Here is an 18,420-nt window from a genome sequence, read left to right as displayed (position 1 = left end):
GCTGATGCTATACGCGCACACGGTGAAACATTAAAGCTTGTTTGACCTTGTATATTACATTGTTGGTTAGGTATGCTAACTGGCTGGCTTTCATGCTGTTGTGGAGAAAAACCTCTATTGTTACCAAAATGTGTTTACGACTGCTGATAATTTTACACATACTGATGATTAAAATTTTGCCTGTTATTAAAATTACGCTGTTATTTCTTTTCATTCTGGGAGTGTCTAATGAAAATTGTAATTTCTGGTAAAATTTGCCATATCAGTTTTTCTTTACTCATTCCTAATTATAGATAGATCGATAGTTGAAGAGCTGTTTTGATAGATATAAAGGATAGTAGAAGAGAAGGCAGCAGTGCAGAAAACTAAGGATGAAACAGCACTACTACGGCTCGGGGCCCTGTGCACGCTACGGCACGTATTCATTAAAGTGTAATGAATCCCCTGAGGTCTATTACGTGCTGCAAATAAATGTTAGCTTCTGCGTTACAGGCAATGCCGGTGAAAATTCGAAAACAAATTGTTGTATCCAAGCCAATGCTAGTTTCTGCATTACAGGTAAAGGTGGTGAAAGTACAAAAATAAATTGTCGTATCCAGTTCAAAGCGTGTACCTGTGCTCTGTCATTTTTAAATACCTTAGATTTTCTTACGAATAAAAATTGCTCGTAATCAACGTTATCGTCTCTGAATGTGTGAACAGGTTCAGGATTGCATAAGAATCTATTTGTCTGTGTCACTTCGTGTTCTAAGTTATGTAGTCTCTGTAAATTACCTAAGTTACACTGGCTGTGTGAAAGTGAGAAATGTTCGGAATGTGCCGTATGCTGTGACGTGTTAGTGACTGAAATATTTTTCATTTCTGTCGCTTTAATACGTTCGTCAATTTGGCTGATCTGTTGTTCAAATTTCTTATCGACTTCCGTATCCTGAGCGCGTGAACCTTCTGCTGCCATTAATTTAAACTCGTCGCGTATCTGTGTTGCGTTTTCTGGACATTGTTCAGTGACTGCATTAATTTCATCTCTAAGTGATTCTGTTGTGGCTGCATGTGTATTATTTAATTCTTGTGCAACAGGTCTAATTTCTTCACTACTGTTCTTAACACAAGCCTCAATTTCGTCAATTAATTGTTCTTTAGTATCATGACGTTGCACGGTAACGGCTGTAATCTGTTCACTAACTAGTTTGTTCTGTTCATTAAGGTTGTCGCGTTTTTTGTTCGACTGTTTGAACCTTTCATTAAATTGTTTGCACGATTCATTAAGCTGTTTATAATTATTGTCTTGTTTTTCATTAAGTTGTTTGAAATGGTTGTCGAATTTTTCATTACGTTGTTTGTACGATTCATTAAAATTATCGTATTTTTCATTAAGTTGTTTGCACGATTCAGTAAGTTGTTTAAAATGGTTGTCGTGTTTTTCATTCAACTGTTTGGAATTATCATTAAGGTTGTCTTGTTTTTCAAGTAATTCTGTTGTGGCTACATGTGTATTATTTAATTCTTGCGCAACTGATCTAATTTCTTCACTACTGTTCTTAACACAAGCCTCAATTTCGTCACATAATTGTTCTTTAGTATCATGACATTGCACGGTAACGGCTGTAATCTGTTGACTAAGTTGTTTGTTCTGTTCATTAAGTTGTTTGAGAAGGTCGTCTTGTTCTTTCTTGATTTGTAGCAATACTGCCATAATTTGATCCAAGCCAATATAACCTACTATATTATCTGTGCTGTTTGATGGCGTATCTGCTTTTGTTGCGTTTTCTGTAACCATTTGGTTATTCTGTGATTCTCGAAAAGGTTTGCCAATCGGATGTGCACTCTTAGTCACAACACCGGAATTATATAATTTTGACGTATTCTGATTACACTGTTCATTTTCGTTAGAAACATTTATCTGTTCGTTACGTAAATTTTGCAAACCGGGTGTGTCAAGCTAGGCAGCGTTCAGTGTAACAGAACGTCACGCGTCTTCAATTGTCGTTAAATTAACAGAGGACACAACTGAATTTGTTTGCTCATCATTAGCATTAAAATCATTATTAGTGGTCGGTGGGTACTGATTGTCTGTAAATGGAGGATTGTCATCATTACACTGAGTGTCGCAAATATTATCGGTCAAATTATTCGAGTCGGCTATTTCACTCATTGTACATCGCGATGTACTGTTAACAGTTTTTCGCGGCATTTCTCACAAAACAAAATTAAGCACAAATGAAACAAGAACAATGCAAAATGCAACAAAAACAATTACAACAAAGAGCAAAAAATTGCCGATGATCTGTGAAAGAAAGAGTGACAAATTAGTAAATGCGTTGCGGCAGATGCAAACTACGTTTAAGCAAATAAGAGCAGATATATGACTACTTCTCAAAAGATTCACAAAGAAATACGATGCTGACCGGATGTCACCAAGTGTAACCTCCCCACAAAAATATAAAAATGTAAATGAACCACACGTAAAGTCCCCACGGAAATAATAATTAAATGAATTTTAAATATTGTAGCCTCTGAAAAAAATTGGTTCCCATTCATAATCTCTGTGCAGAAATGCATTCACATTTAATGTTCCCACAAAATTCTTTTCTCACTTAATGTTAAGTTCGAAACAGAAAAATTCCTAAACCCAAAAATAATAAAAAATTCAGTAACCTGGTAAATTTTATACGACAGCAACGCTGCGCCTCGGCCCTGTACTCTGAATAAAAAAAGCAAAAATTCTTACCTCAATAAAAACTGCGAATATATCTGCTCTTACATAAAAAATTTTCGGCACAGCTCCGTGCAATGCTGGCCTATGCTTTGTGACTCGTGAAAGGAAAGATTATTCACTGGATAAAATCTTTAAATTGAAATGAATTCTTCTTTTAAAAAATTACTTTACATTATAAAAATTATTATTGGGGCATTTTTTAAAGAAATTGATGATAGTTAATATACATTACTAGATATGCGCAAGGCTGCTTCTTTACCTTCTACAATAATACTCATCCTAAAGAGTCTCTACCAGAGCAGACTCACGACACGCGCCGACACGCGCACACAACTGCCGACTACTGCCGACTCACGCAGACTACTGAAGACTACAGCCGACTACTGCATACTACAGAAGACTACTGTCGACTAGCGACAAGCAACAACTAACTACATACTGCTCTCTGGTCAGAGACTCTGCCATGCCTCGCCCATCGCCGGCAAAGCATAAGTCTTACAAGACTTTTGTCAGGACTGGCTCACATAAGGCTGTCAGTAGTTCTAATGGAATGTTGTCTACTCCGGGGGCCTTGTTTCGACTCAGGTCTTTCAGTGCTCTGTCAAACTTTTCACGCAGTATCATATCTCCTATTCATCTTCATTTACCTCCTCTTCCATTTCCATAATATTGTCCTCAAGAACATCGGCCCTGTATAGACCCTCTATATACTCCTTCCACCTTTCTGCATTCCCATCTTTGCTTAGAACTGGGTTTCCATCTGAGCTCTTGATGTTCATCCAAGTTGTTCTCTTTTCTCCAAAGGTCTCTTTCATTTTCCTGTAGGCAGTATCTATCTTACCCCTAGTGAGATAAGCCTTTACATCCTTACATTTGTCCTCTAGCCATCCCTGCTTAGCCATTTTGCACTTCCTGTCGATCTCATTTTTGAGACGTTTATATTCCTTTATGCCTGCTTCATTTACTGCATTTTTATATTTCCTCCTTTCATCAATTAAATTCAATATTTCTTCTGTTACCCAAGGGTTTCTACTAGCCCTCATCTTTTTACCTATATGGTCCTCTGCTGCCTTCACTATTTCATCCCTCAAAGCTACCCAGTCTCTTTCTACTGTATTTCTTTCCCCCATTCCCGTCAATTGTTCCCTTATGCTCTTCCTGAAATCCTGTACAACCTCGGGTTCTTTCAGTTTATCCAGGTCTCATCTCCTTAAATTCCCACCTTTTTGCAGTTTCTTCAGTTTTAATCTACAGTTCATAACCAATAGATTGTGGTCAGAGTACACATCTGCCCCTGGAATAGTCTTACAATTTAAAACCTGGTTCCTAAATCTCTGTCTTACCATTATATAATCTATCAGAAATCTGTCGGTATCTGCAGGCTTCTTTCATGTATTCAACCTTCTTTTATGATTCTTGAACCAAGTGTTAGCTATGATTAAGTTGTGCTCTGTGCAAAATTCTACCAGGCGGCTTCCTCTTTCATTTCTTAGCCCCAATCCGTATTCACCTACTATGTTTCCTTCCCTCCCTTTTCCTACTACCGAATTCCAGTTACCCATGACTATTAAATTTTCGTCTCCCTTCACTACCTGAATAATTTCTTTTATCTCATCATACATTTCATCAATTTCTTCGTCATCTGCAGAGCTAGTTGGCATATAAACTTGTACTACTGTAGTAGGTGTGGGGTTCGTGTCTATCTTGGCCACAATAATGCGTTCACTATGCTGTTTGCAGTAGCTTATCCGTACTCCAATTTTTTTTATTCATTATTAAACCGATTCCTGCATTACCCCTATTTGATTTTGTATTTATAACCCTGTATTCACCTGACCAAAAGTCTTGTTCCTCCTGCACCGAACTTCACTAATTCCCACTATATATAACTTTAACCTTTCCATTTCCCTTTTTAAATTTTCTAACCTACGTGTCCGATTAAGGGATCTGACATTCCACGCTCCGATCCGTAGAACGCGAGTTTTCTTTCTCCTGATAACGACGTCCTCTTGAGTAGTCCCCGACCGGAGATCCGAATGGGGGACTATTTTACCTCCTGAATATTTTACCCAAGAGTACTCCATCATCATTTAATCTTACAGTAAAGCTGCATACCCTCGGGAAAATTTACGGCTGTAGTTTCCCCTTGCTTTCAGCCGTTCGCAGTACCAGAACAGCAAGGCCATTTTGGTTAGTGATACAAGACCAGATCAGTCAATCATCCAGACTGTTGCCCTGCAACTACAGAAAAGGCTTTAGCACCTCTTCAGTAACCACACGTTTGTCTGACCTCTCAACAGATAGCCCTCCGTTGTGGTTGCACCTACGGTACGGCCATCTGTATCGCTGAGGCACGTAAGCCTCCCCACCAACGGCAAGGTCCATTGTTCATGGGGGGGATTAACCAAATAGTGCCTCCTTAAGCTCCTTAAGGCGCATCATAGACCACATATAAAGCAGAAAGAACCAACCGATTTCCTCCATTTGCCTAGCATGGAGGAAGAGTGTAATATTCAAAGTTCGACCCTGTAATGTAAAATAGTGTTACAGTACGAAAATCCTTCTATTGCGCAGACAAGTGTCCCCTAGCCCAAGAACTACCCAAATGACTTGACCCTACCGGTATGAGTTCCGTCAGTATCCTCTTTCTGTGCGCTGCGTTTTGGAGCGTGCCGTGACATGTGTACCCATATCCGAATAGGAAAATGAGTACCAAGCTAGGATATGCATAATACAAAAGTACCAAACATTTTTCTTGTAACTATTGCGAACGTCTGCTGTTCTGCTTCTACTGATTGTTTAGACGTTGTAGTGAGGCCGTTGCTCAGCAACGACTCATAGTCGTACCGGAATGGCAGACCGCACGGCCATCGGAAGCCTGTCTATCGCTCTTGACGTTCCTGGACTGCTTCAAGATTTCCGTCGCCTCTCATACTTCAATGACGCATCTAGGGCTGCTTCGGAAAGTCTGTAGTCTGCCGGAGGTTAAAAACTCGGTGTCATTCGCAGTGGAGTTCCGCTACCGCTGATGTATTGCACGTAACGTACAGCGGCCGTGTACTGCTACGCGTGTCAAACTGGCGCCCTGGTTTCCTTCACATCAGTGACAACGCACTAACGTAATTTCACTGTTTTGACGGTATACTTCGTGGAGCTTAGCACGTTACTGCTTTTAGGAAGCTTGCCTGAAGCGTACAAGAACGTGTCGTGGGCGTTCGGCTGCCGCCTCTCCTCTCGTTACTGTCCAAATACCGACAGGATTTGAGCCAACACCTCCGAGTCCAGCGCCATCGTAGATGCGAGCATCAGCGACCTCTGCTACAGGGGCGGGTGTCAGGTAAGTACTTTATTCTAAGCTGTTTTCTCTACATTGTGGCAATTTTTATTCTTTGTTTGTGTAGTGATTGTATACACTTTCAAATTCTTCCATCCTTTCACTAAGACACTAGCCGGTAAAACTATACAAAAGACTGTCCATACGTTGTGGTTGCTTGCGGTGTAGCACAGATGTGCCTCTGTGTCATGTGGGAAGCAATTAATGGGAGGAGGGAATGTTGTAGCCAATGAACAGCTGTTAATTATATACGTCTATATGCAGCTAGCAAATGAATTAATCAAAGTTGGTGCTCGTCGATTGATTTACATACTGACTTTTTCGCATATTGGTGCCTATTTTATTCAGGTATACACATTGTTATAGCGCATTTGCACGTTTTCTGTAGAAATATTATTCAAGATTTCGCCTGAAATACTAGTCCTGGTTGTGGTGACAGAATGATACGAATTATTCGCGTTGTATGTGTGTGCGTGTGTGGAGGGAGGGTGGGACGTGGTGTAGGAGGGGGGGGGGGCGGTTGACAGTTTGAGGGCACTGCACAAAAACTAAATAAAACGTTGCTTTGCTTAGTAGCCGCCTGTAATTTGTCCGTGTAGAGCTGTTCGTTTTCAAAAATTATGAGTGACTTGAGACGTTTTCTGTGCTAAAAACGCAAGATCAACATCGATGATGATGACTATACTTCCCATATTACAGCATATTTTCCGGGTATGTTATGCTTGTATTTGTACTCAAATTCATTCCTGTGTCTTTTGTTGTCTCTAGACATCTCAGTCTCGTTTGTCTCCAAACATTTGGTAATTTAGCGGATGTTCTGCGCGCGATGTATCTCTCGCACGTATAGGATGTTTGCCGGTGATGAGTTTGATTTAAAGTTAGAAAGTGTGATTCGCATACGACGAGCTATATCCCCACGACCCTCACTTAGGTTGGGAAGCTTTACTTTTAATTTAAAACGTTTGATCACGGTATGGCGAGTTACTCCGACTGCATTCCATTAAATACCGGTGTATGGTATACTTTAGATACTTCTCGCTAACAATTACAGAATATTTACTAGTTCTATTTTAGAGTGCGAGCATTCATACATTAGGCCACAAAACTCTCTTGTTTTTCTTCTCGGAACTAATAAAGGGTTGGGTTGGTTAGTCTGGCGGAGGAGACCAGACAGCGAGGTCATCGGTCTCATCGGATTAGGGAAGGACGGGGGAGGAAGTCGGTCGTGCCCTTCCAGGGAGACCATTCCGACATTTGCCTGGAGGGATCGAGGGAAATCACGGAAAACCTAAATCAGAAGGGCTGGACGCGGAATTGAACCGTCATCCTCCTGAATGCGAGTCCAGTGTGCTAACCACTGCGCCACCTCGCTCGGTGCAACCAGTAAAGTCATTCTACCAGGTGTATCGCTTGATTTCACCAGCAGCAGCGCAACTTATGCATTATTAAATCTTGACCTGTGTTTGGACTCCAATTATCAAGTCAGTAACGATCTACGTTTGAATTTTGTTAAGAAATCTTGGACGCCTAGCAAAATTTACAGTCTTAAAACGTCATTTGGATCTGAATGGCTTACAAACTACCAGTGACTGGCCTATTGGGGTACGGGAAAGGACGACAGTTGATCATTTCTCCTTGCGTTAAATTTCAAAAGTTTTAAGAAGCTGCATGGCCTCATACGGAAATTTAGTGGCATCGTTGTTTCTTCAAAAAAGTTTTAACACGGTATGGACAAAGAGGGACTCAGCGTTCATAAATGACTAAATGGAGTATATCAGAAGGAAGTCGAAAACAGTGCAAAATTTTGGTCAACTGCATCACCAATATTATTTTACGTACAGCATGGTCTTCCACTTCGCGGGGAAGTCGATGACGGTTCAAAAAATGGCTCTGAGCACTATGGGACTTAACATCTGTTGTCATCAGTCCCCTAGCACTTAGAACTACTTAAACCTAACTAACCTAAGGACATCACACACATCCATGCCCGAGGCAGGATTCGAACCTGCGACCGTGGCAGTCGCGCAGTTCCGGACTGAGCGCCTAGAACCGCTAGACTACCGCGGCCGGCTAATGATGGTTCTGTTTTCACAAATCTGCTGCACTTTAGAGCTGACTCTGTGGACGAGAGTTTGAAAAATTATTTAGAGGCCTTCATTATATTCAAAATGAACTGCTACAAACTTGTTGCTAGGATCTGGCAAGGGTAGTACCCCAGTCCGAAGGGCAAAAACCGTCTTTAAACACATTTAAAATGCAGTATTGCACCTGTTTGGATAGCTATCAACGTTCTTCATCCGCAAATCTACATGTGGCGCAGCTAGCGCGATCTGAAAGTAAATGTTAATGTCGTGTGACTAGGACCTCCCGTCTCTTACACCGTTCGCCGTGCGCAAGTCCTTCGATTTGACACCACTTCGGTGAATTGCGCGTCGATGGGGATGAAATGATTATGATTAGGACAACACAACACACAATTCCTGAGCGGAGAAAATCTTCGACCCAGCAGGGAATCGAACCTGGGCCCTTAGGATTGACAGATTAGTAGTTTTTGTTTAATCGCTTTCAAAATTTGTATACTGCACTTTGTTATTAATAGAAAGGTGGTGTGAAAATCTCAGTTTTCTAGCGGGCATATGTTCGGAGTTAGAAAAATTTACTACAAAGTTAGAGAAACCACACTTAAGAAAAGAAATTCACCTGGGAACATTTATGACTTGTTTAATGGTTTTCAACTGAAATATGTACCTCAAGTATTAGGGTACAGAATAATTTAATTGAAATTTAATTTAAAAATTTCAAATACCTTACAATTTTCGTAGTGTGAAATCCAGAATAACTTCAGGAAAAACTAATAAAATCAGTATTTATTTTATTATGTGTCATTTGAGCCTGTGAGTAAATGAGAGTGCGTATGTGGGACATTCGTCAAATTTCAATGTAGTATTATATACCGTCTTAAGCAACCAACCAGAGTTATACAAGCCTGTCTTGGGAAAATGATCCTAGGGGATTTACCCACTTTTCTGATGACGTATGTCTAGGTGTGATTTCTATTGTAACAGAGCAGCCAGAAAGTCAGCTGGGGTAAAATCTGTATCTAAAGAATATTTCCAGAATTATTGTCGTTTCGTTTTCGTTTAATAACATTACTATAACATTTGTATGTCAGATTGACGCAAATGCGTCTGTGTACAAGGGTTGGTGCAGACCATTTTTGGCGCGGGTATGATCACGAGCGAGTATTATGATTGGCAGTAAGTATGGTCAGGCAATCAGAACTCAGACGGTTCCTGCTCGTTACCTGATAGTTATACTGGGACTGACGCTGGAAGAAGGAAAGTTGCTCGCTAGCTTTGAACGCAGATGGTCATGTTACTAGCGCCAATAAAAATAATGTGTGAGATGAAGAATTACTTAGTGTTTGAGTTGCTGCTGAGCTAACTCGATGGCATTTGTTGTTGATGACTGCTTGGCGATATTTCAGAGGTTTTGACTAAATTTGTTGGGCAGACATCCATGTGCGAAATATTGGCCTTTATGGAATCCGTGTGGCATGTTTCAGTAATCAACTACTGAGCATATTTGGTGAACAGTTTCCTTTTTAGAATTCCACAAGACGGACGGAATATAATAACTCATATTAGTGGTGAAATTAGTGACTGTGTAAACGTTGTTTAATTTGGGTCGGGTTTGGACAAATTTCTGGCTGCTGTGCGTGTGAAATGTGTGTATAAATGGTGAACTGGAAGGAAATAGCCGATAGTTTAAATGTGGACTGAATAGTACCTTTTTTTGGTTATCAAGGACAAAATAAACATTTTGTGTGGAAATTTCGGACATTATTTTTCAGAAGCCAATCCATTTTCTTATTGCCCGTAGAGAACTTTCTTTCATAACTAGAGTTGCGTGGTCTCAGTAATTGTAGATATTAGTTGGTGTGTCTTATCGAAGCTGGTTTTACATCATCTTGTAAGTATTTACGTTGCCGAGTGAAGGGACATTGAGCAGACGCAGTTCTGAGGTAGGTGAATTTTAAATTTGCAGCCTGCACAGTGACAACGACGAATAGACACGAGAAATTAAATCCTGAAACTCCGCAATTTGTGCTTTACCAGTTGGGAAAACAGTAGTAAGGTTCTGATGCGTAAGAACATTATAAAAAGTTTAAATGAACTTGTAATGTGTTCATGAGTGAAAAAAAAATGTAGGACCATAGGCAAGTATACTAATGAATTGTAGTTGGAACGCAGAAGCGAAGAACTCGTGTGCAAAGTTACTAGTGAATTGTGCAATGCAGCGAGAACAACAGACAATGCGCTGAACTTGAAAATATACCTCTAACTGTCAAAGAAATAAAGCAGGAACCAATGTCAGTGGCTAGTGAACCAAAAGATAGTGTTTCAGATATGTTTGCGAATATTCTCAAACATATGAAGGAGATGGGTTCAGATATAAACTCTCTATTAAGTTCTGATATTGACACCAAAATTAATAAAATGGGGTCTAAGATCGACATTAAAATGAATAAAATGGGAAGTGACATAAAAACTTCCTTGAGTTCTAAGAAAAATGAGTTACATACTGAAGTTGATCAAGGATTCACTAAATTGTCAATAGGAAAGGAAGCTAGGATGGAAGATAAATTTCCGAATTTGAGGGATACTTGGTAAAATGATATGACCTTGTTCAGTAGTAATGTGAAATGTGAACTTAATCAGATACAACGAAAATGTAACCAGGCTGTTGTACCAGTAAAAGATGAATTGACTGTTCAGATTAAGCAAGTTGCCGAGGATAGCAAACAAGTGAAAGATCAAGTAAATTCAGAACCAAAAAAAGTTCATATACAGGTTCAGAATATAGAAAAACACTGTAAGAATAGCCATTTTGAATTAGAAAGTCAAGTTAAACATGGAAAAGTTGTGTGTGCTAAATTGGGCATGCAAGTGTCTAGTAAAATTAATAACAAAGAAAATAATATCCAGCAATTCAGTACCAGTGTGAATGAGCAATTGTGTGAGCATGAGGGTAGAGTAACCCGAGTAGTGCAAAATGGTAACAACCACAGCGGCTGTGTAGTAACAAATGGTGTAGTAGAATCGTTTGAAATTGCCTATGTAACACATCGTCAATTTTTGAGATTTGATCCTAGAATAAATGTTCATCCAAAGGAATTTTGGAGTGATTTTGAAGATGTTTTGCCTAAATCCTTGAATGATAAACAAAAGATAGGATTCATTACTTCAAATTTTGTGAGAGAGGCAAGAATTTGGGGAAACTTGGCCTCTGATAAATGTGACAGATTAGTAGAGTTCAACAGGCTTTTTTCGATGAATATTGGGGAAAAGGAAAACAAATGGACCTTTTAACTGACTTTGGTCAAGGGAAAAGTATGATCCGAAGAGAGAGGGCATTAAAATTTTTCACAGAAGTAGGTAACTATTTTGCCATATTTAAATGCAAAAGTAGAAACTGACCAAATAATTATGGGGATAGAAAATAAGCTGCCATTGTACTGGAGAAACAAAATAATTTCAGCTCTTAGAAATAATCTTGATAGATTTATTCACTATCTGCAAAGGGTGAAAGTATTGTAAAGGAAGCAAGAAATGCCAGGAGAAAATATAGACCGTCTGTCAGAATCATAATAGAGCTGAAGTTAATGTAAACAGAGTCAGTGTCCAAAGAGGTAATGGATACAGAGGTAGCTTTGGAACCGACTGGGAGGTACTAGTGGAAATAGGTTCAACAAACGGGTTCAGTACTACGACTGCCGCCAGCTGACGGCTGATGACGTAACAGATAGGCGGTGCCCGCCCAATGACAGGCATTATAGCCATAATAACAACACCCGGCAGGAAAACTGTTCACGGTCTGCAATGAAGCTGGCGCTCGCAGATGAAAACATTAAACGTTAAACCCGCTAGCGACACTAAATGTAAGGAAGGCACCTACAAAACAACTTATTGGTAATAATAATTTAGCCACTAAAAGAGCAGAGAAGAGTGACACGGAGAAACTAAAGGTATTCTGAATATTAAAAGTGCTACACCAAGAAGAAATGCAGATAATAAAGAGGTATTCATTCATCAAATATATTCTACTAGAACTGAAATGTGATTACATTTTCACGCAATTTGGGTGCATGGATCCTGAGAAATGTATGGGAGGGGGGGGGAGGGTGTTAGATCATGAATCAACACCGCGCCGATAGTTGTAAAATGTGGAACTTATCATTTCATCATTGAATATTGAAATTGTACATTGAATTATTTAATATGATTAGAATTGAAATGCAATTAAGTTCTTAGGTAATTGATAGGTTAGATGCGCAATGTGGGTTTTACTTTAGTTAGCGTGTGTCTGGCGTGTGTATGGAAGTGGCAGCCGAGGCTGTGATATAAGTGGTCGGACGCCCGCGGGCCGGTGGCGTGTCGCGTCTCCGGTTATAGCGCGCGAGTGACAGAGAGCAGGCGAACTTGTGTCGTCACGCGACGTCACAGTAGAGTCCGCTGGTGGCCACGATATGAACTAAGCCGCTTGAGCTCTGGAACTCGTGGTGGATACATCGGGTGCAGCCATCTTGAATGATGGTTCTTGCCTCATCATTTGACGTCAGGAGAGCGGTTCTTCCAGCCATTGTCGTAGGTTTACCGTATTGTCATCTTGGAATTTGAAGTTGGTGCGATTTTTATTGGGGCAGGTGTCGTATATTACACCACATGGTGGATACACTGGGTGCAGGCATCTTTACTGATGTCATGTTCGCCATCTTGGATGATGTCGCGGTGGCGCTGTCTGGTGGCGACGATATGAACTAAACCAGTTGCAGTCCAGACGGAACACACATGCTTCAAATTGGACACATAATAAAGACAAGTCCTTTTTTCCAGCCATTTTCTTTGCTTAGTAGGGATAACTGTGACGCATTATCATGTTGGAATTTGAAATTCGCCCATTTTAGTGGGCGAGGGGGCGTGGCACTTTCCCGCCAAAATTCAATCTTCCTGCAAAAATCCACCATCTTTGATGACGCTATCGCCACCATTTTGGATAACGGTACTTTGGGGTGACACCCCCCTTGTCCAAATACTATCGTTTTCAGGTTTTCCATGTATACCCTGTTATAATTTTCTCCATGTTTAATGTGTCAGTATTGCATTTGATTGCATTACGTGTTCTTGTAACTGCACATGACCGTACACATGTGTCTTATGATTTCTACGATAATAGGGTACATAATTTATTTTTCATTCTTCTGTATATGAAAAATGAAAAACATTAAAATATATTTGCAAAAAAAAGGAAGAGAACAGGCAGAGAGCTGTACGTGAACGCACATGCGGATTAGGATTCCTGGCAGAGGCGGCGCCTATTCCACGCTCTGCTCCCGCCGTCTGCGAAGTTGCAAGAGACAGTTTTTGCTCCCTAAATGCGGTACACCAGACTCCATATCCATACTGTGGCTTGGCATGTAATCTGAGTCACTGTCGGATATGCAGGCAGGTAATTGAAAATATCTGTAAAGAAATTTTGAACGACTGATTAAAAGGTCATTGTATCTACTATTATTTTAACGAAACTAGGGGGAAGCTGCCGATATTCCTTTTAATGCTATCAACTTAGTCCTTATTTCCACTTTTAATTATCGGTTGTAACAGTAACTATACTAAGTAGACTATTTGATCAAAGGTATCTGGATACTCCTATGTTAGGCAGAATTCACCATTAGAGATCGCAAAAGGCGTATGCGCCAGCGGAAAATGAGGTGAGAAGTGTCTAACTGTTACTGAAGAAGCAACAGCGTGAGAATAGGTCGGCCGGAGAGCTCAGTGGCTTCGAAAGTGGAGCAGTGGCCGACCGCCCTAAGGGACAGTTCAGCCGTTCTAAAACTGCTCAAGTTGACTGTTGGTGATGTGATTGTGACGTGGAAATGCGAAGGAACAATAAAAGCAAAGAAAAGACCAAGCAGACCTTATGTAAGGTTGGATACCATTACAAAAGGTAGTTGTAAAATAGCGCACGAAATCAGCCGAAAGAATCTCATGTGAGTTCTGAAGTGCTGTTAGCAACCAAGTCAGCGCAGTGAGTGTGCCCGGGGAGCCAGAAACTATGTTCACAGCGGTCGCGCAGCTCCTCGAAATCTGCAGTCAGTGGCAAGCGATACCCGAGGAGGTGAACAGCGACGCCGCTGGACAGTGGATGAGTGCAAACGAGTGACATGGAGTGACGAGTGACGTTACAGTCTGTGACATTTCGATGGAAGCGTTTGGGTTTGGAGAATACCTGGAGAACGTTGCCTGTGGTCACGTGTAGTTCCAAGAGTGGAGTACGGATGGCGTGGTATTATGGTGCGTGTAAGGGGGGGGGAGACATGTTTTATGAGATTAGGCTACGATCTCGTAATTGTCCTTAACAAAATGCTGAATGTAAAAGAAGATGAACATAATTCACAGCATCGTGTACGATGTCTTGCAGCGGGACAGTACGGGAACGATGATTGCTTGTATCAGTATAACAACGCACCTCGTGTTTAGGCAGCATCTCTGAGACAATGGTTCGTTGTCAGTAACATTCCTGAAATGGAGTACGGTGCCCAAATACTAGACATTAGCAGCTGGAATACCTTTGAGAAGAGCAAGAATGCAGACTTGATACTATTCCTACAAAGACGTTCATGAACCCCACTGAATGTTTCCCAGCAACATTCAAATCACCAGAAATAAGAAGGGACACACCCCCATACTGATATCCACTAATCGGTCTCCAGATGCTTTTGATCAAATATTGTATGCAGAGACGAATTCACATCAGGGATGTATTATGTTGCGTCACACAAAACATTTCGCCCTCTGGTTGCCTATTTTCATGTGTGATTTGTTTATTAATTTCTGTTTTCTTTGCTATTGAGGTAGTTTGTACTCTTACTGTAAAAAATTATGTACAGGTCTTGATAAATCTTGTGCAACAAGATAAAAGGAAAATGACGGTAGGAAAAGTGTGAGAAGATTTACCAAGGAAAGAAAACGAAAGAAGACGAACATTTCTTGTATTCTTAGAGGGAAGATACAGCAAGCAAAACACAACAGCTACTGACTACAGCATGCAAGAACCCCCCACTCCCACTAAACCTCCAGAAATGTCTCGGTTTAGCCGGGGCGTGCAGTAAAACTGGCCACGCTTTCTCACCCGGGTTTTGCGATAATTAAGCCAATCCGTCATTGAACAGTAAGTCGGGAAGAATTTTTTCTTGTGTAAATAGTTCTTCCGCCGGATGACATTATTGTTCGTTTATTTAAGAAACACCATAAAGTGAACTTGCTCACACTGCTTATAAGCTAACTATAAACAGTACGAGAGCATGGTCTACCGTGTGACTAGACGGAAAGGCATCCTATCGAAGACTGCCGACTATGGGCACAGTCTGTAACTTGAGCGCACAATGGCTACAGTTGGTATAAGATACTACATTTTTGGCTATGCCAAAGCTATTCGTTTAATTATTCATATCAAAGTTTCCTGTCATTGTAAAATTACTGAAAAATAATGTTTATGACGCGTAGACTCCCCCTAATCGCTGAGTGGCCAAAGGCAACTTTCGTCAGCAAATATTTATTAACAGTTACTTTATTCGCGCCAGAATAAATTTACTTGCCTTACGTATTTCTGTCCTGATGTCACGAGCGATTTCTGCATCGGCACCTCATCCCACGGGCTCGGAAAGCGCCAGATGGCCAACCGCCTCTGCTAGCCAGGATGAGAACCTACCACTCACTCCTTACTCAATACATACAGCAGCGCTGACACATTCACTTCATGTATGTGAAGTAGCAAAACTAGAAATAAAGTAAAGTACGCTCTTCTCTGCGAGTAATGGGTAGCTTACAACCACAACTAACTGCCACACCGTTTAGTCAAATCACTTTATATATCTAGCTTAGCCTAAAGAAGCAAGATGAAGGGGAAACAACAAATTGAATTGGAGACAATCAAAGACAACTTTAGAATAGTTGCAAATGAGTCGGTTCACAAGCGATTTTTGAGACCTGTTCCCGAGTACAATTAGAATGGTAGCGATCCTATGTTACTGATATGCTCCAGGATTTCGTATGAGAGTCTTTGGAAACACAGGAATGTTTTATTGTGAAATGATGTTGAAGTTTTATAGAAATAATACAGGAGGCGAAATACCCTCCACGCGCATTGTATAATGATTTCCTGAATATTTTCTGAATGTAGAATCATTTGTCGTTTATTTATTGATACAGGTCTTCCCCACTTCAGAACGGAATAGTTTCCAGTTATCCAGACCCAAATAGCTCCTGCATGTCTTCTTATGCCGAGTACTCACCTACTATTTCTCCTCTTCTTCTGTCTTGGAAACTCCCTTCGTCAATTTGCCATAAACATTTACACTCAAAGGCACAAGCAGCGACGCACCATGAAGGAAAGGGACTGATGTGTTGCATATCTGCAGAAAAACAAATGATTAGAGTTCCAGAAAAATTGAATTATCTATTGAAGAGAAAGATCTGCAAGTGACTAATGCGTTGGTCTATCTCTGGAACTTATCCAATCAATTATTAAGCTTGGCATTGATTTTCAGAGTGGTTGCATGCCCACCTCAGGAATATCGTGCCAAATTCTGTCCAATTGGCAAGTTAGGTAGTCAAAATACCTAGACAGTTGGAGGACTCTTCCTGCAGGTCTTTAAACGTTCTCAGTTGGGGAGGGATCAGGCGACCTTGCTAGTTGACGTACGGGTTTGTCAAGCACGAAGAAAAACATAGAAACTCTCACCGTCCATAAGCGGGAGTTATCTCGATTAAATTTAAACCCAGGATGGATTGCCGTGGAGGACTTCAAATCTGGGCGTAGAGTATCATCGACGTAACGCCTTGCTGTCGTGGTTCTACAGATGAGAGTCATCCCAGACCATCACTCATAGTTGTCGAGCCGTATGGCTGCCGAAAGTCATGCTGGTATCCCATTACTGTCTGTGGTTCCCACAGACACATATTTTCTGGTCATCTGTACTCAGTACGAACGGGAATTCACAACTGAAGATAAGACTACTGCAGTCAGTGAGACTCCAGGCAGAATTGGAGAGAATTTGACACGATATCCCTCAGGAGGACACAAAAACTCTGTTAACCAATGCCAAACCGATTAATTGCTTACAAAAGGGGCAGAGAGGGACCAATCCGTTATTGACTTTCTCAATTTGTGAAACTCTTTGTCTAGAATATTCCATTCCTTCTTTCTAAAATTGAAATAATTTGTTTTGCAGTATATGTACATCACATCTACAGATTTGTCCCATTCGGATAATTCCATCGTGGTGAGCAGCTTTTCTTTGCTATAGAGTGTATTCGTCTGCTTACATATCACGCACATATCCATCCATTATGCCGTGGCCGCTCTGTCCCTTATCGATTTCTGCTCTGGTTCGGCATCGATGCCTCGATAGTACGGAGTGCTTCCGGTTACGCCATCAGTGCTGTTCGTGGAAAGAGGTACGGTAGGTGGAACAGTGTGTGTAAGTTGACGTGGTCTGGCGTGAGGAGGTGATCCCCTTGCGAAGTTTGAGGTGTCTCTCGGCAATGCGACCTAGTGTGTTGAGATACTGCCGTTTTACGAACACCATCAGTTGCTTCTGGGAAGGGTCATGAGCCTGGGTTCCATCGACTACGATCGCCTGTTCTGGAGACCAACCTCTAATAGTAGGGGCATCTCACTGTCGCCTACGTTCTGATTGCAGACGCGATATGGAATTGATTTGCTCCTATGGAATCAAACAACGTCGTCCTTTCCTTTAAGTTAAGTAATTTCTCACAGGTTTCCTGGTTCTGATTTTTCCTTTATTTGGGTTTAAACCGTGGGTACCCAAGTATCGGTGTGTTCTCGAAACACGAATGTGGCTTGAGTGTGCAGGCGCTGAACTAGGCGCGCCTATGACAAGAGAAGACAAAGACACACATCCTAGCTACACGCCGATAACGCCACCTGGGCATTATGCGTATAGGCCGCCGCCAACGACCTAGCTGCCTCAATCTCTCAATCTCAGTACCTCAGTAGGTCGCACCGGGACTAAGTTCGCATTACACCTCAATGCGTCGCACTGTGCTCTAGTCTTCCACAGTGATAGTCGTCTCCTCGCACCTTAGCTAGCTGTGAGGGAATTCAGTCATTTTAAAAATGGTTCAAATGGCTCTGAGCACTATGGGACTTAACTACTGAGGTCATCAGTCCCCTAGACCTTCGAACGACTTAAACCTAACTAACCTAAGGACATCACACACATCCATGCCCGAGGCAAGATTCGAACCTGCGACCATAGCGGTCACGCGGTACCAGACTGTAGCGC

The sequence above is a fragment of the Schistocerca serialis genome, chromosome 4, assembly GCF_023864345.2.
Source record: "Schistocerca serialis cubense isolate TAMUIC-IGC-003099 chromosome 4, iqSchSeri2.2, whole genome shotgun sequence".
Lineage (NCBI taxonomy): Eukaryota > Metazoa > Arthropoda > Insecta > Orthoptera > Acrididae > Schistocerca > Schistocerca serialis.
Note: the sequence above shows the minus strand (reverse complement) of the source record.